This window comes from Rattus norvegicus, chromosome 16, assembly GCF_036323735.1.
Source record: "Rattus norvegicus strain BN/NHsdMcwi chromosome 16, GRCr8, whole genome shotgun sequence".
NCBI lineage: Eukaryota > Metazoa > Chordata > Mammalia > Rodentia > Muridae > Rattus > Rattus norvegicus.
Window position 1 is genome coordinate 74,902,747 of NC_086034.1, and position 22,192 is coordinate 74,924,938.

The 22,192-nt window shown below is 42.5% G+C and overlaps 1 protein-coding gene across 2 annotated transcripts in view; it reads right to left on the reverse strand.

Annotated features, from left to right (window-relative positions):
• The window catches only part of Zmat4 (zinc finger, matrin type 4), a 391,831-nt gene that overhangs the window by 230,772 nt on the left and 138,867 nt on the right, over positions 1–22,192 (reverse strand). The gene's annotated exons all lie outside the window — the stretch shown is intronic.

The following is a 22,192-nucleotide window of genomic DNA, read 5'->3' on the forward strand; positions in this document are numbered from 1 at the left end:
AGGTAGGGAAGAAGGAAGAAAGGAAGGAAGGAAGGGTATAGAGAGGGAGGGAGGGAAGAAGGAAAATAAATACTAAGATTTTAAACACTCTATGAATCCCCTTTGCATACAATCACATTTAAATTACATGTGACTAAGACAGAAGGGAATGTGTGATAAAACAGAGCAGAGGAGGAAACAATCGAGGTTCAGTGATTTGCCACAGAGCCCTTGTCGTTTCTGGAAGTCCATCTGAAGTGCGCACGGACTACAAACTTCATTTTACCTCTCAATAACAAGACTCTAACAGAAGCCTGAACATCCCTTCAGGTTCAGGTATCCTCTGGTAAACATAGAGCTTCGCCTCTCCCTTTATAGCAGCCCACCTCTTCTCTTCCTCCCTCTCTTCTGATTTTTGCTTCCCTCTGCATCATTGGCTGCAGAGAACTCACACCCAGGGAGGGAAGGAGGACACACACATGAACTGTAAAACGCCAAGGACCATGGCAAGAGGATGCAGAGGAGGATACATGGATGATGCTCATCTGTAGGAGCCCAAGACATTTCAGAGCATAGTCTCTTCTTGAATTTTTCCAGCCTCTATTACAAGAATGGCTATAAGGGATAATGAGAGATCAAGCAAACTAATTTGTCACTTCTAGGATGTGGTGCTGTGACCATTTATTTCTGAGGTTGCTAATGCCAACCAATGACCTTCTAGGACTACACACTGCTGAAATGTGAAGAGGAAATTTAATAAGGAAAGGTTAACCATCACTCAACGCACCAACAAAGCATGACTTCTTTTTCCATTTACAATTAAATAGCAAAATAATCGACAAACCAGCCATATGTCTTATGATATGCACTTGATGCTTATTGCCAAGGTTCTAATGACTATTCAAGTCCTAGAGAGGAAAATATTTGTCAAGGTCTTAGATAGCTGAAGTCACGGACATGCCTCTAAAGGTCGCCTGTAAAACCAAATAAGGAGTTCGAGGAAAAATGCAGTCTCTATCATGAATCCACAATAAGAATCACCTCCTGTTCTATGAGACTTTTCTTTTAAGTGTGCCTGGCACCAAGACAAAGCTAATAGACAAATTACCCATGACCACAAGCCCACTTTGCTCTACATATCAAAAGGAACGGTTCCTGTTGTGAGCAGGTAATGGCCCCGCACAATGCTCGTTCACACGCGATTCCGCAGAGCTTCAGCAGAGCTTCAAGAGTGACCTGCTTAGACACTCGCATGTTTGAGATCTATCAGAGTAGCAGTGCCAAGGCTGGTCAATGCTGCCTATGAGCAGACGGGACAGGAACACAGCTAAGGGCTCTGTACAAAGAGCTGTTCGAGAAGTCTCCCTCTCTTCTGGCCAAGCTGAGGAATCTGAACTAGAGATCAGTTGAGGAATGGTGAGGTGGACTTGTGCCTTTGAACAAAGTGTTTCTGTGCAATTACCAATGCCACTTTCCATGTTCTGAATTCCTTTAGGTTCTTCGAAGGAATGGTATTAAGCACAGTAACGCTTCCTCATGGGTTTTCTAGTTACTTGCCAATTACTTGGGGCCTCTATGAAGAAAATAAGGAGATAAAACAGACCCAAAGTGTCTCTCAGAAGCACTTAGTCTTGTACCTGGAACCTATCCCACACTAGCTTGCACCAATTGGTCTTCGATTAGCTTTCCTCTATGTCAAGTATAAAATTAATAGGAAAGAGGTTGCCGGTCACTGGGCCCATGGGAAAGGAGACAGGTGGCAACTGTCTAGCATCTCTCCTGACTAAGTCAGTATGATCTGCTCTGTTCATTCATTATCACACTTATTGTTACAATTTTCAGATGAGGAAATTTGTACTAAGAAAAATGGAGGAATTTGACCAAGGTCATCCAGCTAGCAGGAGCTAGAAGAATGATTTGATCCCAGGGTAGTTCCCAAAGTGTGTTCCTTCCCTTCTGTGACGCTGAACTGGTGGTTTAAGAGCCCTCTCTACAATAGGTCTGCAAAGACACCAGCTCTAACAGCAACCAAGGAAAGTCACAGTGGGGACAATCTCTGGCCGAGCACATTAACCACTTACAGGTCTGAGTCATATGCCCTGGAGGCACTCCAGTGAGGAGTAGTCTGAAGGTTCCCGTCACCTCTATGTACAGAGGCTGGGACAGGAAGGAGAAAAATGTTCCACTTTAAAATAAAGCAGTCGTACACATCAGGGGCAGCCACCGGGAGTGACGAGATGCAAAGATTCAGATGAACTCGGTGTTGGCATTTAGTTTACATAAGTATTATTGTGCGTGTATGAGACAGAGGGAAGGGGGGATCCACATGCCACGTGGTATGCATGTGGAGCTCAGAGGACAATTCAATGGAGGTGATTCTCCCCTTCCACCTTTCCATGAGTTCCAAGGACTGAACTCAAGGTATCAGAGGTAATGCAGCCGAGTGTTTTTTTGGGTTTTTTTTTTGTTGTTGTTGTTGTTGTTTTTTTTTTTTTTTTTACGTACTGAGCTTCTTCCCCATTCCTGACCTCAGTTTTGGTCCAATCTTGCTTTCTACCACCCCCCATACTTCTTGCCTCATCTGTGGAGCTGATGTAATAGGGCTCGCATGCACATCCTTCTGAGGGTTACGTAAGACTCCATATGCTCAGTTCTCGGTGCCGTCTGTGACTGAGGGCAGGTGCATAGGAAACGTTTGCTGGATCCAAGTCCCAAAAGACGCTGAACTGCAAATAAGTAGAACTCAGCCCATGTCCCCTCCCCACTGTGTTAGATGTATTCCCAGTGTTTGTCTGGATGAGTTCCCCATTACCTCAGCTATTCGTGCACCAAATCCACATCACGCAAATGATACAAGTACCTTGTGTTCTGATGCCACAACCCTTGGGTGACTTGAAGTAAAGGGGAGAAGATAAGGGTGTGTGTCTTGTGTGTTTTTAATGTGTGAGTGTGTACATACATACATACATACATGTATGTTTCAGTGTATGCATTTGTGTGTACATACATGTTTTCTGTGTGTGCATGTACAGTTGTGTGTATGTGTACATGTGCATATAGATATGTGTGCATATGTGTTTTTTTCTTGGGTTTATATATGTGCACTCATGCACATGTGTATGTGCATGGATTTCTTTGAGTGTGTGTGTGTGTGTGTGTGTGTGTGTGTGTTGTCAACTTAAACCCATTCAAAATACAGTACAGATGTCTTGCTTCTGCAAGAATAACAATTCTGAACACAAGGACTGCCCAGGGTAAAGAGAAGTGGAATGGTCACATGGGGTCATCTAATGGGAAGACAGCAAGCATGATTAATGGCATGCTATCATGGGGGCAAAGACTCCTTGCACAATGTAGGACATAGAAAGAGAAGCAAATCGTGCCCTCTCTGACCCTCTCCACTACCTTAACAAGAGATGGCAAGACCCAGACACGTGGGGAAAGATCACAATAGAATTCAATGTAGAATAAAATGCTACTGAAAAGAAAATAACTTACTATTTATTTTAGAATTATAGACTCATGGAACTCATGGAAAGGTGGAAGGGGAGAATCACCTCCATTGAATTGTCCTCTGAGCTCCACATTCCCAAGAAATCCCTCAGGGAACAATCCAGATGGGACAGAAACCTGAGGAAAGCAGGCACACGTGCAGAACTTACCAAGTTGTATCTAGGAATCCAAAATCCCGCATATGACAGCATGCCACGCCCCCAAGAAAAGCTGACAAATAAAACTCGCATTTCAGAAAAGAACTGAGAGAATAATTACCACATAACAAAAGCAATTCTTCAGTTTGTTGTCACCAGAATTCTCTTATTCAAAAAGCACAGAACAAAAATGCACTTTGATTCATTTTCAAGGGTACGTTCACACACAAAGGCAGACACATGGTAGGGGCTGTGACCCACATGACTTAAAGCCATCAAGCATGCAAATCTACCCACCCCTCCACACTGGGCAGGAGTATACATTTCTGCAGAATACTACTAGAATTTCATGGAGTGGTCTAGATAGACAGCTTTCTGGCTGCAATCACACTTCCTCTGAAGGGACCTAGTGTCTACGAGAAAAGCAGGGAAAGAAGAAAACAATTCTGACTTCTAGAGACAGCCAACAAAATCACAGGGGGCTGATGAGGCAGCACATGGATCCCCAGATCACAAGAAACTACTCAAGAGACATCTGTGATGCCACAGTGCCTTTTTGGGTCCAGTTATTAAAGGGGCCATGTGCTAGTTTTATGCCAATTTGACATGTTAGAGTCATCAGACAAAGAAGAACCCCAGTTGAGACCAGGCCTCCATAAGATCAGGCTGTGGCCAAGACTGTAGGGCTTTTTCTTAATTAGCGATTGATGGGGGAGGACCCAGTCCATTGTGAGTGGTGCACCCCTGGGTAGGTAGTCGTGGTTTCTCTAAGAAAGCAGGCTGAACCAGCAAGCCAGCAAGGAGTACCCCCCTCCATGGCCTCTGCATCAGCTTCTGCCTCCAGATTACTGTCCTGCTTGAGTTCCTGCCTCACCGCTTTTGACAATGAACTGTGTGTGAACAAAACTTTTCTTCCCTGAGTTCCTTTTGGTCATACCATTATCACACTAATAGTAACCGTAACTAAGACAGACAAATTCTTCTATAAACAATGTCTACAACACACAAGCTTTCTCAAACAAATGCAATTTCACAAAGTAAGTCTTTTTAGCAAAGGTTTGTAGTTCAAATCTGAATCCAAAAATATGTCATTGCTAAGATTCTCTGTACACATGACAAATTTTCAGTTAAAATTATTGTTTTTAATTGTAATTATTTTCAAGAAAGAGCAATAGGGTACTCTCCTAGAGCAATATGACCAATCATGCCAGGAAGCCCTCTATGGGAAAGGATCAGATCCAAAGTTGAGTAAGACTAGTCCCTGCTTCACAGGGTCTAACCCAAGCATGCTAGTTCCCATCATTGCTGATTTTCCAAGGCCACATCTGAGCTGGGCCTTTAAGTATCCCTAGTCCTTCTCGAGACACATGCCAAAATTCTTTCAGCACCTGTATCCTTCTCAGGGAACTCCAGATCACTTTCTAATGGCCTAATGTGGGACAACAGAGTCTGACACTGTGAGGTTGGGTTTTGTCAACATGACACAACCTGGAATCACCCGGGAAGAGAGCATAAATAAGGGACTCTCTATATCAGATTGGCCTGTGAGCGTGTCCGTATTATCGGTATTATCTGATTGCCTCCATTGACGTGAGGAGACCTAGCCCACCACAGGAGGCACCATTCCCTCAAAAGAGGATACTGAATAGTACGTGTGTGTGGAGAATCTGAGCTCAGCAGCAAGTGAGCATTCCTGTGCTCGCTCTGCTCTTGACTGCAGGTAGAATTGACAAGTTACTTCAAGCTCCTGCCTCTATTGCTAAGTATATTATGAGACACTATACTGTAAAGGAGGTATGGTGTCCTCCAAGAACAAAAATTTTACCCATTTTTTCCCCTGCAATGCTTAGTTTCCCCCTGCCCAAAAGCAAATTGATACAAGTCTGTTTTGACCTGGAACAGCTTGGAGAAAGGTGTCCAATCCGTCAGCTCCTAGGGTCTTTCTGCCCTCTGTGGATACAACCTTGAAGATCAAAACTGATGTCCTGTAGGGCATCAGACTACCCTTGTTGTTGTTCAACCTCTAAACTTAGAGAAGTATTTCAGAAACCCCTTCCATCATAGACATCCGACTCAGCAATTTCTACTTACGTAACTATTCCCCAATCTATTCCATTGTTCTCACTGCAACCACCAGCTATCCCTCTCACCCAAGGGCTCGCTGTCACATGACCCCTCCGCTCTTCACTTATTTACTAGTCGCCTTCTAAACCCAGATCAAGTATCATCTGTTGATGAAAGCCTTCCCTGATGCCAAAGATCTCATGGATTTCCCTACATTTATACAATTACAAGAATCCTTAATGACAACTTCTTCACTGTCCCAGTAAATTCTATAAAGAGAAATTGTCTATGTGTCATTCGATCTCAGCCATCAGCAAGGTATCCAACTTGCTTTATATTCAATTGATACTTCCTAACTGAAAGGACAAGTGTGTAAATAATTCATAACTTTGTGGGCCTTGGGATCTAAAGTCAAGGTTTATTAATTTTTGACTCTTAGCTGTACTGTTTACGAGGCATTGGCTCCATTTTGCCTCACTCCTTGTATCCTTTCAAAGGAAGGCAATCTTGTTTATTTTCTCAAAGAACCTGTTCTTGGATTCCTCCATTCTTCATATTTTTTTCTGTGTTTCTATGTCATTAATCTGTGCTCCAATTGTTCTTTGCTGCCATCCGATAGGCTTACACTTGTTTGGTTCTTGCTTTTTCAAAATTTTTGAATTACCTCATCAAAAACTATTTACTTTTGTGCTCATTCTGATTTTTTTTAAGGTAGGCACTGAGAGCTATAAATTTCCCTTGCAGGATCCACTCTAAATATGTGCCAGAAGTTCTGTTGTCTTTAGTTTATATTTTCATTTAGTTCCAGGAAATTTTTTTCTTCTTTGATTTCTTCTCTGTGCATTCATAACTTGGTAGTGAGTTGTTTAATCTAGATAGCTTCGTGTATATTTACTAGGGATTTGTTTGCTGTCAATTGTAAGTTTTACTGCATTTGGGGCAGATGGGAAACATGGAGCTATTTCAATCTTTCTGAATTTTTAGACATTTGTTTTATGTCCCAGGATGTAGTCTTTTTTTAGAGAAGTTTCCATGGTCTGCTGTGTAGAATGTTTCCTCTTCGGTGGTTGTGTGGAATATTCTGTAGAAAATTTTTAAGTCCATTTGATGTGTGGTACCATTTAATTTTGATGGTTTTGCTTGTTTTTATCCAGATGACTCTCTATTGGAGGAAGTAGGGTATCGATGTCACTTGCTATTAATACGTTGATGTAAATCTGAGGCTTTAAATCCAGTAGGAGTTATCTGGATGAAGCTACATGCACCAGAGTTCACTGCATATATGTTTAGTATAGTAATGTCTGCTTGAACTGTTCCTTTTAACAGAATGAAGTATTCTTCTTGTCTCTTCACTTAGCTTTAATACAGAGTCTATTTCATCAACTATTAGGATAGTAATGCCTGCTTACTTTCTGGTCCTGTTTGATTGGAGTCCATTGTTTGCCCCTAAGTCAGTGCCTGTCTTTAAAGCTAGGAAGTGTTTTGAAGAAAATAGATGGATTCTATCACTTTATACATATGCCTAGCCTGTGTCCTATTACTGGAGACCTGAGACTACTGATATATAAGGTTATTATTTAAATGTGTGTATTGGTTGTAGCTTTGTGTATGTGCACACATGTTATTGTCATGTTTTCAATGGTGCTTTGTGCTTCAGCAATTATGGCTTGACATTTCTTTTCATACTCTCCTGGCTAGTTTCATTCCTCTCTTCAACACAAAATATAGTTCCCTATATTTTCTTCAATCTTTGGTCTGTTAGATATAGTTTTAAGAACGTTCATAGGTCGCGAAAAAAATATTCTTTTTCCTTCAACTATGGTGGAGTTTTGCTGCATATCTGAGTCTGGACTGCCATGCATGGGTTTTAGGACTCAGGATTACAGTGTTCAAAGCTTTCCTTGTTTTTAGAGAAATCGGCTGTTATTCTGCTGGATTCTCCCAATTCTCCTTTATATGAGGCCTATGGTTTGCTTGCAGCTTTCAGTACACTTTCTTTGTTCTGTGTAATTAGTGTTTTATCTGTTACATACCAGGGGATTTTTCTCTTTTGGATTCATCTATTGGGTGTTCCATGTGCTTTTTATCCCAACAGATGCAGAAAAAGACTAACAAAATCCAATAGAACTTCAGAATAAAAATTCTAAAGAAAGTAGGATCGGAGGAAAAATATCGAGGTAAGCAGTTGTGTGTGTGTGTGTGTGTGTGTGTGTGTGTGTGTGTGTGTGTGTGTGTCTTCCATTCTCAAATCCAGATAGCTCCTGAGCGAGTGCACACATGTGACCCACTGGGAGCCAAACTGATGTAGTTAAAAACTCACCTTTATAAACATCACCCTAAAAATTGGAGGCAACACCCCTGAGATCAGAATAAGACATGGATGTCACTATCCCACTCCTCTTCAGTATTGTGCTAAAAGTACTCTGGAATCATATGGCAAAAGCAGAAAATTATAGGGCTACAAAAGGGGAAAGAAGGCAGACAACCCCTATCTTAATGACATGACATTATATGTTAGAGATACAAATAGAATCCTCAAGAAAATTTTAGGAATCATAAACTCTGACAGGATTCAGGACCAACTTGCACAAATAAACAACTTTTCTCTCTACCTAGATCACCAACAAATTATACATAGGAAGGAATCGTGGACACGCCACCTTCACAATAGCTTCAAAGAAAATAAAAATGTCTAGGCATAATCATAACCAAGGATGTGAAGGACCTCCACAGTGAAAACTTTAAACCTCTGAAGAAAGATGGAGAAAGACACTGGAAAATGGAGACACGGTCCATGCTATGGGTTTGTAGAACTTATGTTGTAGAAATGACCATTTTACCAAAAGCTATTTAAAATATTTAATGAGATGTGACTCAAAAATCCCCATCTGATTCTTTACAGAAATAAAGAGAACTATTCTAAAATTTGTATGGAATCAGAAAATACCTAAGATAGGGGTAAAAAAATTTTGAACAAAAAGAACAATGCAGAAGGATGACAATTCCAGGCCTTAAGATATATTACAGAGCCATAGTAATCAAAACAATGTGGTACTGGCACAAAAACAGACATGTAGACCAACGGGACAAGATGGAAGGGTCGAATATGATTAAATGTAACTTCAGCCATTTGATATTTGAGAAACAGGACCAAAAAAACATATACTAAAGAAAAGAAATATCTTGAAGAAATATTTCTAAAAGGAACCTGGCTGTCCACACACAGAAAAATGAAGTTAAACCTGTGTCTCTCACCATGCAATAAACCAAAGTCAAAATCAAAGGCTTAACTGTGAAATCGGAAACTGCTAGAACACGGGTTGCCTACATGGTAGAGGTGTAAGAAAGGACTTTCTGAATAGACTCGGTTCACCCAACAACTCAGTCCAACAGTTGACAAATGGAACTGAAAACTGCAATACTCCCATACATCTGAAAGCACGATCAATCTGGTGAAGAGGTTGCCTGCAGGATAGGAGAGAATAGTTTGCCAGCCGCACAACTGTCAAGGACGGTTAACATCCAGAATATGTAAAGAACTCAAAAGAAAAAAAAATCATCAACTATTCAAAAACTGGGCCTGGGATCTAAACAGAGAACCCTCGACTGTAGGGGGAAAAGGACAACACATAGCTCAAAAATGTCTACTGTCCCTCAAATCAAAACAACTTTTAGATTCCACTCAACCTAGTTAGAATAGAAAAGATGATCAAAAGAACCAACAACAAATGCTGTACAGGATGTTGGGGGTGGGGAACCCTCATTCGCCATTGGTGGGATTACCAACTGGAGCAGCCACTATGAAAATCAGTGTAGAGAATTCTCAAAGCCTTAAAGGAAAAAACCGACCATAGGAGCCAGCCATAACCCTGCTTGCCACATGCCCAGGAGATTTGACATTCTACTCCACCAATACTGCTCAGCTGTGTTCTCGTTCTAATTCACAATAACCAGGAAATAGCGACGAAGTAAATGCTCTTCGATTGATGAGTGGATAATGAAAATCCAGTACATATACACCATGAAATTCTCTTTAGCTGCTAAAAAAAAAGTAGAATAATGAAACTTTCAGGTAAATGGATGGAGCAAGAAAAGATCATATTGAGCAAGCGAACCTGGATCCAGAAGGCAAAAGTCACATGTTCTCTCTCATCTGAGATTTCCTAGCTCCAAATCTTCAGGTATGAGCACAGATTCTGGAGTGACTGCACAGAACAAGAGAGTGAAGCAGGACCATTGCCGGGTTGGGCCAGGGTAATAGAGAAGGGACTATTGGTATACTCATGATCTGAAATGGGGAATGGGTATTTGGTCACATCGTGGAGGAGGAGGGAACAGGAGAGAATCCTTTCAGATACACCCACACCCTCTCCACAGTGATAAATTTCCTCTAGGCAGGCCCTAATTCCTAATGGCCCATTCAATTATGAATTCAGTGACAGATGATTTCCTTGGAGAGATTAGGTCCATCATGATCCAATCATCTCTGAGGACCAGCTACCTTGTGAGATAAGCTCTCAAACACAGGAACCTTTGAGAAACAGTTCAGACCCAAAGCTAGACATAAGGTTACAAGGTCTTTCCAAAGGACAGAGCCTTTGACCTTCGGACCTAAAACTGCAGAGAGCAGACTGGCTCTGTCACCTGCATCTCCTGCAGAGAGTATAGCTTCAAGAGCAGAGACACAAGCCTGAAGGAACATCAGTGCCCCAACATCCAACCCTAAAATTGCCCACTTCATAAGAGAACAGGCAAGCATGTCCTGTGAGGAACAGAGAGCACACATTTTAGGTTTTCTGGGATATTTTCTCCCTGGCCCAGCTTGAAGTTTTTGTGTCTGTAGCGTGTGAACAGTCATACGCATAACATAAAAGAGTAAGTGTGGCTCTGTTCCATAACTGGACATTAAAATCTGAACTTCATCTAATTTTATACCTCACCATTGTTCTCCTTTTCTTAGCTGTTTCTAACACTTAAAAAATGTAAAAGCCATTCTTAGCTTGCAGACTTTGCATACACAGGAAGTGTCTGAATTTGGCCGGTGGTTAATTTCTGACTCCTGACTTAATATGGCGCAGACAGAACTGCTCTTCCATGCCTATTGATTTCCTAATTGCTCTTCAGATCTTCCAGAGAAGAGAGCAGCAGGCCCACCCCTAATAGAACTATAGAAGTTGCAAATAACGCTGAAAAGACCTGGGAAATAGTGCCATCCATCATACATCACAGCTTCTCGTGGGACCGTTGCACACTACCCATTCGCTCCTCTGTAGAGGGGAGATCAGGAGAAAAACACACCTGCACGATTAATGTCACTGCAAAGTCCCCAGTGTGCGAGCATCTCTTCAAAATCAAAGTCCATGTGTTTTTCTGAGAATAAGCACAGAAATTCCAGAGAAGCCCGTATACCGTTCTGCAAGTAGGCAGTGGGTGCTGGCAGGATGACTGATGAGTACAGTGTCTACAGAGACATTAGAAATTCAGCAATGTTTATCAAAATTACAGTGTTTTGATTGAGTGAACCCACTGATAGCAAATTCTCTCTCCTTCTCTATGTCTGCCCGTCTCTGTCTCTGTCCATCGCTGTCTCTGTCTGTCTCGATCTTCTCTGTCTCTCAGTCTATCTCTCAGTATGGCTGTCACTCAGGCTGTCTGTCTGTCTGTCTGTCTCTCAGACTGTTTCACAGGCTGTCTCTCTGTCTCTCTCTGTCTCTGTCTCTGTGTCTGTATCATCTGTCTCTCTCTCTCTCGTGTGTGTGTGTGTGTGTGTGTGTGTGTGTGTGTGTGTGTAATTTATATGTGGAAGAAGAATGGCATATACATCTATCAACAGGGCATGGGCATTCCGTGATAACATGTAAGAGAAAAGCCTAACTAGCAAAGGGTAACCACATAACTTCTGGGGCATTCACACTGTGGAGTGCAGCACAACTGTACACGTGAAGGTACATGTGTGAACGCACACAGCTGGTTCTCAGTGTTGTGGTTCACGGAGTCACTGGAGACACTGAATTAGCAAACACTGACCCATCGCTCCCCCGAGACATTCATTTCCCACAAGCTCTGCTCTCATTCTTATGCACTAATCAATATATAATTTGTTTTCTACATGTTTCTGTTTAAAGACACTTTATTTGGTATACATTATGAGCTTACACAAGACATGTGTTTTCTCCCTAAGGCATATCTTACCAGACAGTATTTCAAGTGTGTGCTCAAAGGCCATTTAAACAGAAAAAAAAAATTCAACCCAAATGCACAAAAATGAGAAAGACAGTACTGTGTTGACTTTGAAAAGGATTCTCACTCACGGCACAGGCTCATATTAAGAAGATATCACCTTATTTGCTCCCACTTGGAAATACAAGTGTCAGATGATGTAAAGGGTTCTCGAGAATCCAGGACAAGACCAAGGTTAGCAGGCACCATTGCTTTGGGTCAAACTCAGGTAAAACCTTGTAATGATGAAATGAATATAGGAGAGGAGGCTGCTCACCTCATAGACCAAGAAGAAACAGGAAGTGAGAGAAGGGCTATGGTCATCAGGATCTGACCAACTTCCTCCTGAAGTCTGCACCACCTCCCAGTCACATTTTGACCTCATTAACCGGATACTCCACTGATGGGGCTAGAACCCAAGACCAAAAATTTTAAAAATTTGACCTGGCAATTGAGCCTTTAGAACACACCCTTTGGGGATCATTTTAGAACTACACCATAACGGTAGACAAACCCGCAAGAGGGGAATAGATAAATAGTGGTCTACAGCATGTGTGCACACACATACACACACTCCATTACTCCATACGGAATCACATTTATAAGCTACAACATCAGATCAAAACTTCAAAAGTAAAGCAGGGCAGCCCACATCGTGTGAAGTGCATGAGACAAAAAGAAGATCTTTGTGAAGCGTTGTGTAACAAAGGCTCGGTGGTGGCCAGACCTTTGCGACAGTCTCCCTGCAATTCTTTTTATGAATGTATGTTTTTCAGTGAGTCGACATCGAGTTTTTAAAATTCTCTGTGATGTCTTATTTTCAGTTTGGGTAAACAGTAAAAAATGTATACTCCTTAAAATATGTATACTCAGCGAGAAGATAAAAAGAGGAACATGTGAAAACCTCTAAAGATGGGGATGAAGAAAAACGGGTTAATAACAAACAGGATTCTCTGCATTTGAGAGTTGTATGGTGTGGGTATCCAAATGGGTCAGCCATTAAAACTACTTGTCACAAAAACTTGATGGCCAAATCCACATAAAGGTAAACAGAGAGAACTGACCCCAAAGAGTGATTCTCTGATCCTCACACACATGTGTAACATATGCACAGGCCCATGCACAGACATCATGCTTCTGCATACACATAAGAACATATACAGTAATAAATACATAAAAATATTTCTCAAAGCAGAGTTGTATGGTGAGAAGAGGTCTTAGTACAAGTCATAGTAAGAGAGAAAGACATAGCAGGACTTGGTGGTATACCCCTATAAACCCAGACTTTGAGAGGCTGAGACAGGAGGATCACAAGTTTGAAGTCAGACTGAGATACATAGATGATGTATGTATGAGACCACGATGAGGGTGGTCATACATAGGCGGTCAATGCTACAGGCGGAATTATTGATATTGGTTAGAGAACACTAAAAAGAATTGGTGCTACTTACTCACAGGTCTAAAACAAAAACTCATTAATGTTTTCTAAGAACCCTTTGGAGAATTCCAAAAGAAATATGAGAATCCCCAGTGAAATCATTGTAATTATATAAAATTAGATGTTTGGAGTCATAGCTGATAAAATCTAGTCAACAGTCAAGGTTGAATATCTACAAAATATCTGTGTCCCTTCAGATTCTATATATTGAATCCATACCTGGGATCCCCAATGTGATATTTGAAAAAGTAATTTGTGAAGTAATTAGGTGATAAGGGTAGATTCCACAGGAAAGAGATGAATGTCCTTATTAGAAGAAACACCAAGCGATTTACTCTCTTCACCCTACCCCATCCCCTCTGACCCCAGTCATGTGAGGCTCTAGCCCTCACTGGAAACCAAACTAACTATAAGAAATCAATTTCTTTTGCTCAGGCTGTGTGATTGTTCTCTATTGGTTGAAGCCAACTGACGAAGGTCCTCAGCTTTGGTTATGCTGTGCCATCTGACAGGATTGAATGATACTTGAACCTTATGTTCACGGGAGAAAGTGAAACAGTTTTACTGCCATATCCAGAAAAGGACTCAATGTAGAACCAAGCTTTCACACGGTGTGTGGATGAGGACTGAGGATGACTGCCTTGCTCACCCAGGTTGAGGCCAGACACAGACCTCCAAGCTCCCATTCTTCATCTCATAAGTAATTAGCAGAATTATTTGTGCTCATAATAATACTCTCAGGACAGATTGCCTGGGGGATCTTCAGGTGATTAAATTGTCAATGTCTTCTCCTTTTCCCAGGACTCTGAACTGTGTCCTACGCTGAAGCTAAAAAAGCATTGAAACCTCATATGAGCAGGGGGTGCAGAACCCCCTCATCCAATACCACAAACAATGAGCTCTGACTATGAAAATGCATGATTCCCAGTCATTCCCCATAATGGCACCTACTCTCCCCACACCCTGGACTTTCTAGCCTTGTGGTGCTTAAGCCTGCAAAAATGAAAGTTCCTCCCATCACTCTGAAAGTTATGTCACCAATTGCAGTAGACTATCATGTCAGATCTCCTTACACATGGTAATGGTTTGGACATGCTTTGCCCATCCCTGAATACATGCCTTACCCTACTGCCCAAACCACTCTCCAACATCACCCAACATTCCAGCCCAGCTCTCCCAGACCCTTATGAGAATCAGGTAGAGGTGGAAGCAGGCTGAAGTGTGGCTTGGGTCTCTTAGCTGGAAGGGAACAGAACCTGCACTGGAAGAAATCCGGCAAAACAAAACAAAAGTGCCTATTAAGCCAAACATCCACAATTAAATCTATGTGATTATTGCCTTGACCAAAGCTAGCTTGATTTACAGCCACAAATTCTCTACCCACTAAGACGCCCACCCTTGCTTCATCTCCCTCACATACTGAGCACACAAGCTACACAGAATTCCTACAGAAGGTTTTCCCAACTTTGGAGCCAGGCCAATTAGGAACGTGACTTTCTAACCAGTCCAAAATACGAATAAAATAATGACTATGATTTCCTAAAGGTAGGGGACTTAGCTGACAGTGGAGTTCAGTGGGAGAACATACATTTGGTTAGCATGTCCAAGACTCTAGGGGCTGTTTTCTTCACCAAAAAGACCATAATAGTTTACCATCACCTACACTATGAACCTTTCGCCGGGTTCCCGAAAGGTTGTTTGCTCAGAAATTAATAACAACAAAAAGCTGAAGGAAGAGGAGGCAAAATAGGTGGGAAGAGTGGAAACGGGAAGGGGCTACAAAAGAGGATGGGTGTGTATCACTTTTATTTTACCATAGTAAAAATAAACAGAGACACTTCAGACAAACTTCAATGTGTCGTAAATGTACTGAGGTAAGTGTACTGAGGAGAGCTGGTCTATCACGACCAAATGCAAGCAACTTTAACTATTCATAACCAATTTCAAACAAGTTTTAAAGTCATCCTTGTTATATAGATTTCATTCTTTGCTTGGAATATAAAAGAAATGTTCTGTAGTGTTCTAGTAACATATCTATTTATGTGTACATGTGTTTCAGGATAGCATCACACATGTATGTGTATGATGTATGTATGCAATGTATATAGATCTTATTCGCTGCCCCCTTATTCTCCACCTACCCATGTCTGTTAATTCTCTTCTTCTCAGTACTCTGCCTTTCCCCTCCTTATCTTAAAAAAAATTCTATGGCAAGATTTTGGAGGGCCTTTCAAAATAAATGTTGAATTAAAGTAAGTGTGAGACTAGAGAGATGGTCTAGCAGCTGGAGCTATGGCTGCTCTTCCAGGAGACTCAGGTTTGGTTCCCAGCACCCACGTTGGGGGCTCACTACCATCTATAAGTGCAGGCCCAAGCAATCCAGTGCCTTTTCTGGTCTCTGTGGGCAACAGATACATGGCACATAGACACACATGAAAAGAAAATTACTACACACATAAAATTAACCAATTGGTAAACTATTTTAAAGTAAGTATGAAGGGTTCTTGGAAGTCTTTGCCTCACTAGGCCCCAGCAAGACCTCACTTGTCTCTGAAGCTTTGCACAAGGGCCTACCTTGAGCAAGCCCCATACTTGTACCAACTTTACCCAGTCTTGGAGGGGAGCCATAGTTTCTCTGGTCACCTGCTTCATCAACATGAGGAGGACACAAATGTGCGCGGATTTATTCACTTATGTATTCCTTTTCCATCCAAGTATGCAATGACCCCCCCACTCCCTCATTTCCTCCTTCGTGTGTCCTTTGCAATGTACCATCATGCACATGGCAGAAGCTCCATGGAAATGGGCTGATTGATTATTGGGGAAGGCAGCAGAGATCAGGAGACAACCCAAAACGCAAAGGAGGAAAGTCTCCTCTCTGCCATTAATGCTTTGAGACCCTCCATAGTCCATCATGCTCTCACAAAAGGGAGACTTTAGGGGCTGGGGATTTAGCTCAGTGGTAGAGCGCTTACCTAGGAAGCGCAAGGCCCTGGGTTCGGTCCCCAGCTCCGAAAAAAAGAACCAAAAAAAAAAAAAAAGGGAGACTTTATTTGAGCCCTGTCACACTTCTGAAAGATGGCCAAGGGCAGTAATTACAGCCCCAGTTATAATATAATCATAGTGATTAAGGTTTAACAGTTCAAAACAATATCGTAAAACTAATGTGTAGCAGAGCCGGGACAGAACCTCGTCTTCTAACTACGAAGTCTGGGAGTCCAGGTGTGGAAATGCAACTGTCTGAGATTTTTACTATGAACCCAGCTCATACCACTTAGGAAAACAGAGTGCGAGCACAGTGTGTGTCAGGGCTACAGGTGAAATACTACTACCTGTGTCTACTAGCTTAGACATTTGTATTCATTCATTCAATCCATCTATATATCATCTATCATCTAAATCTATATATTATCTATTTCTATTTATCATATATATCTATCACCTATAACTTATCCATCTACCCACCTATCCATCTATCTGCCTGCCTATCTATCTATCTATCTATCTATCTATCTATCTATCTATCTTCAGAATCTCTATTTATCTTCAGCTCTGTCTTCAGAAGCTGTCATCAAACTCCCTATGTAACCAAAGATAAGCCTGATCCCCCTGCCTCCACCTCCCAAGTACTATGATCACAGGCACAAGTCATCGCATTCGATTTCTAATTGGATTTGATGAATAATCTCACCTCCATATTCGTGATCTTTGAGAGGTGAGATCTTACTATGGGGTCCATACAGAACAATTAAGTCCCATCTCCAAGGTCCTTCTAGAAGATGACAGGTACAGAGAAACAACCAGGCTATGGTCCGAGGATTTCAACAGCCACCACAGAGTAGAGAGGCAGACATCAGGGTTTCATCTAGTCTTTAGAAGGAGGGCTCCTGGAACCCTGGTCTGAACCCGATGGCCCTGCAGAGTGCTACACATGCTAGAAATGCCTTTGGCTTCTATCTTGTCTCCAGAAAGCTATGGCTTACAGTGACCCCACACTCACAGAAGCCCTCGCCATTTTTCCTCATTGGTTCACTGGTATTCTCCTTCAAGAATCAGCTAGGTATCATCCTATTCAGAAAACCTGAAACTATCAGGGGCAACCGGAAACACCTTTCCCCTACCCGGGCATGTCTGTAGAAGCAGAAACACGAGTGTGCAAAGCTAGACAGATTACCACTAGAACTTCCCCACTCTGTTGGAGGGGGGAGCATCTAGAGCCTTACAGCACTTAAGGATGTGTGCAAACTGTATCACGGAGAAGCATGGGAGAGCTAGGGGGCAGAACCAGGAAAAAGCACCTTCTTTGGTTTTGTTTTGTTTTCCCAGGCAAGTCTCTGCCATGGACCACTGCATGATGAGTCATTTCATTTCTTTGAGTGGGGATAATGTCTCTCTCTGCCTTACAGAAAGGCTGAGGATGAATCAATGGAAGTGCATAACCTCCTTAGAGCACTGTGGGGGGAGTCGGGGAAATGCTGGCTACTGATACTATTGTGCTGGTCCCACAGTAACAGTGTTCTGGATCAGAACTCAGAATTAATGCCAAAGGTCAGAGGCAGCCTTGAGACACATTAGGGACAGGAGTGAAAAAAAAATTAAAGTAGCAATGTCAGGCCTGTCCAGTTGTGACATGTCATGGCATATGTACTGAGACACACATAATTCCCATCCTTATTTTCACTTCAGTAATGAGAAAAGTCTACATGAGACTGACATTCCACTCTCAACCCCCCCTACCCCCTGGATGTCAGGCCATGCCGAACTTTTCATACCTCAGAGAAAGTGCGTCCATGCAGCCTAAGCACAGGAACCAAACGCAAGCTTCACCTTTTACAGGAATTATGTAATACATAAAAATGGGCTGTTTACTTGCTAGTGATTGGCAGCTTTGACTGGCAGCTACTTATGCCTTTCGATAATCATAGGCAACAAAATCTGAACCCCGATTTCCTAAATAGGTGTTTCCGAAGCGCATGACTCGCGGGGAGATGATGAAATGAGAAGGCCGGCGGTGCTAAGCAGTCACGTTGCGTTAGAAGATCTCTCAAGCCAACTGGACTCTGGCATATAAGGAATTACTGGAAATGTCTTTAAGACAATCAGCTGTAAAAACGTGTCTCACTGTTGATGCTGCTCTTGGACCTCAGTGGGAGACGTCCTGCTCTAAAGTTTCAAGGAGGAGGAATAAAAGCTCCAATCGCAAAGTCTTAGTAATAAGTATAAGGAAGGGGATTTTAGGAAGCTGAAAACACTAAAGCAGGACGTGGAAATGTGTAGAGGGCTTGAAGACACAAGCGTTTCTCCTCCATCCTAACGTGGGCTGTCACGTATCCTCGAAGGGCGGAAAGTAGGGTTAGGAGGGTACACACAAGGAGCCTGGGGAAAATGGAGGAACATGTTCCCTCTGTTCTCAGAAGCCACCCCTGTCCTAGCATTAAGGGGCAGATATGGAGGTGCTTCTCAGTCCAGGACTCTGGTTACCAATGTGCTCTAGCATCTGGAATTGAGGAGTATAGAAGAAGCACGTGAGTGACATCCCATGAGAAGCCGTGAGTTTACCGTTGTTCTTCTCCTCATTTTGTAGCCCTATGGCCATGAGCAGAGACTCTCCAAGTGCAAAATCTAGCTATATGAAGCTTGATATACCACAAGTCATCCACCATTGCGTGGGTTTAAGGATGACACAAACGCGAGAAGAGAAGAAAGCTTCCTCTTAGAAAACAGGGGAGCCTTCAGGCTTGTCCTAAGTGCAGGTTGCTATGGGCAAAAGCTGGAAGAAGGCCAGTTAAAGGCAAAGCATCCCCTACTACCCTTAAGGGTGCACATCTGCCATGCTCTGCTTGGTCCTAAACTGGCAGCGAGGCTAAAGATTGGTGTTGCTGATGACGGTCAAAAGCAGTCCACTTGGCTGCCTCTTCTTGTGGAGTTAATGAGTCACTTCTTGGACCAGATTCAGAATAAGCATACGCCACCATCTAAGTATGAGTTACAGCAGATTGTTCTCCTTGACTGGGAAAAATATAGATTGGGAGTCCGTTTACGTATGGGTTGGCTGTTTACCACTGTGTACTCATTCTCTTGGTTTGTTAGTGTGAGTCTGTCCAAAGCAAAGCTACTCCAAACACTTACAGCAGAGCCCCAGATGTGAGCTGAAGCGGTTTCTGAACTAGACCTAGGATACCAGAATGCCTGGAAGTGGCATATGTGAAATACATTACGCAAAGTGTAACAAACTCGCCAACTATCTATGCTCCTAAATGGGATTAGCCTGGTGCTTTTTCTGTTTGTGATTTACTCTCCTACTGTGGGTAGGAAATTATGGAAAATGACAGGAGAAATAATAAATCATTGGTAGGGAAAACTTTCCAAAACCCAGGGTACATGACAAGAAGGTTTTCAAGTGGGTATTAAATAAAGAATGGTCCCTTGTTCTAAAATCCAAACATCTCTCCTTACATGAGCTGGCTCCAAGGTTATTTATTGGCCAGAACAGACCCCATGACAGACAAACAGTGGAACTGCTTGAAGAGGCAAAGTCTACCCCCTCCAATCCACAGAGCCAGCCTGAGGCCCATTTCTGCTCATTTTCTAGAACTTAGAGGCCAAGAAGCTCAAAGTGCAATACCTGTATATATATATATATGTGTGTGTGTGTGTGTGTGTGTGTGTGTGTGTGTGTGTGTATGTGTATATGCATATATGTATATGCATATATATATGTGCATATGTATATATGTGCATATGTATATATGTGCATGTGCATGTGCGCATGTGCGCATGTGCGCATGTGCGCATGTGCGCATGTACATACGTGTATACGTACATGCGTGTATACGTACATGCGTGCATACGTACATGCGTGCATACGTACATGCGTGCATACGTACATGCGTGCATACGTACATGCGTGCATACGTACATGCGTGCATACGTACATGCGTGCATACCTACATGCGTGTATACCTACATGCGTGTATACGTACATGCGTGTATACCTACATGCGTGTATACCTACATGCGTGTATACCTACATGCGTGTATACCTACATGCGTGTATACCTACATGCGTGTATACCTACATGCGTGTATACGTACATACGTATATATGTACATATGTATGTATGTGTATATGTATATATATGTATATATATATATGTGTGTATATATATATGTAATAAAAAATATATCCAAATAGTTCTTTATCCAGTAGGCCTGAAGTTCAGCACCTCTTGACTTTTAGAATAAAGAACTAATAACCCTCAAGGAAGGATGCAGGCACCACTACTGAGTTATTTTCAAAACAGGAAAAACAAAAACAAAACAAACAAACCAGTTCTAGCTCATCAGAAGGAGGTATGATTTCCATGTAGGTACAGGATTCTGAGGTCCCACAAAAGCTGAGTAGGGCTAACTCATTATAGCTTAGCCTGCAATTTTGATACGCATGGAGCTAAGACATCTTCCTCCCTCTTGCCTCCCTCCTCCATCTGATAAACCCCACTCACATCCCAGACCCAGCAAATGCTGGCCCCTCAGCAACGAGCTTCCATGGCTGAGATCTTTTCGTGGGATTCCCCTACCATTTGCCCTTGTGGTTCTTCGCAAACACTGTTAATAAACGGACTGTGATCAGAGCTATTCCTTATACGTTGTCCCTCACTGATCTCCGATGTTCTTGCCAGCAAGTCTGCCTCACTTACTTGATTCTTCCACAGGCAACACCACCACTAAGTCTCGTATTTACCGTTTTGTGAAACAGTCGCAGAAACCAGAGAGGGAAATATAATTATTACTGTTCCACAGAGGCAGCACGAGATCAATCACTCATGCCAGATGCTAAAGAGCTAACTGAGGCCGGGGATCAGCAGTTTGCAAACTTTCCAGGCCATTTGTTTTTCCCTTATACAAGTTCACGATGCTCTCTTGCCCCAACAGTGACAGTAACCTCAGTGTCCAGGCCAGTCTGCCAACAATCAGATCATACTTCAATGCTAAGTGGCGTACGTGACATTAGTATGAGGGGACAGTCCAAGGGCTCTCTGCCTTCAGGCACACAGTTTTTTCACCCCTCATTTTCTTCCCAGAAAATCCCCCAAGTCCATGTTCTTCAATTATGTCTCCAATGATCACGTATGTAAAACAAGGACCAAGGCCTACAAAGTGATGGCACACGGTACCAGTACTATTCCACAACCTCTCGGAACCCAAAGTTTAATTGTTTATGTTCAATGCTAGCATACGGGACCCTCCACATCTAGAGGAGGAGGATTTCCCTCACACAGCAGCCTCTGCTAAGAGAAAAGCCTGGCTGGAATGAACCCAGCGCTCTGACATTTTACCTCAAAGCAACTTCCCACCTGTCATGGTCTTCTCTATAGTAAACGCACCCTCAGGCCGAGGGGGTCACTGATCAAATAGCCTGAGTATGTTTCTTTGCAGAAGACATGTATGGTCCTCATTATAAATTAACAAGCTGGCATTCTATTCTACGCAGCAGAGAAAATCAAATGTGTGACGAACAAAGCATTTGGTATTTCTGACAGTTTTGCCCTTTCGGTCTTCTCTTCCCACGCTTTGTCTTTGGTGGCTCTTGTCTTCTGTCACCCACGTTGGCTCTGTCCCAGCAACTCTGCACCTTTTGGTCTCTGAAGAGCTCCAGCAAAACATCACCAGGAGCCTGAGATATTGGCAGGTTCCGGTAGAAAAGAAAAGGCCAGCCAACAAACAGGACTCCTCCCCGTCCAGAACATGACCCTGGACAGGAGCATGATCTCTACTCTCTGAGCTTTGGTACTCATATGGACACAGCTCCAATTCATACACATGCAAAATTCATAGCAAA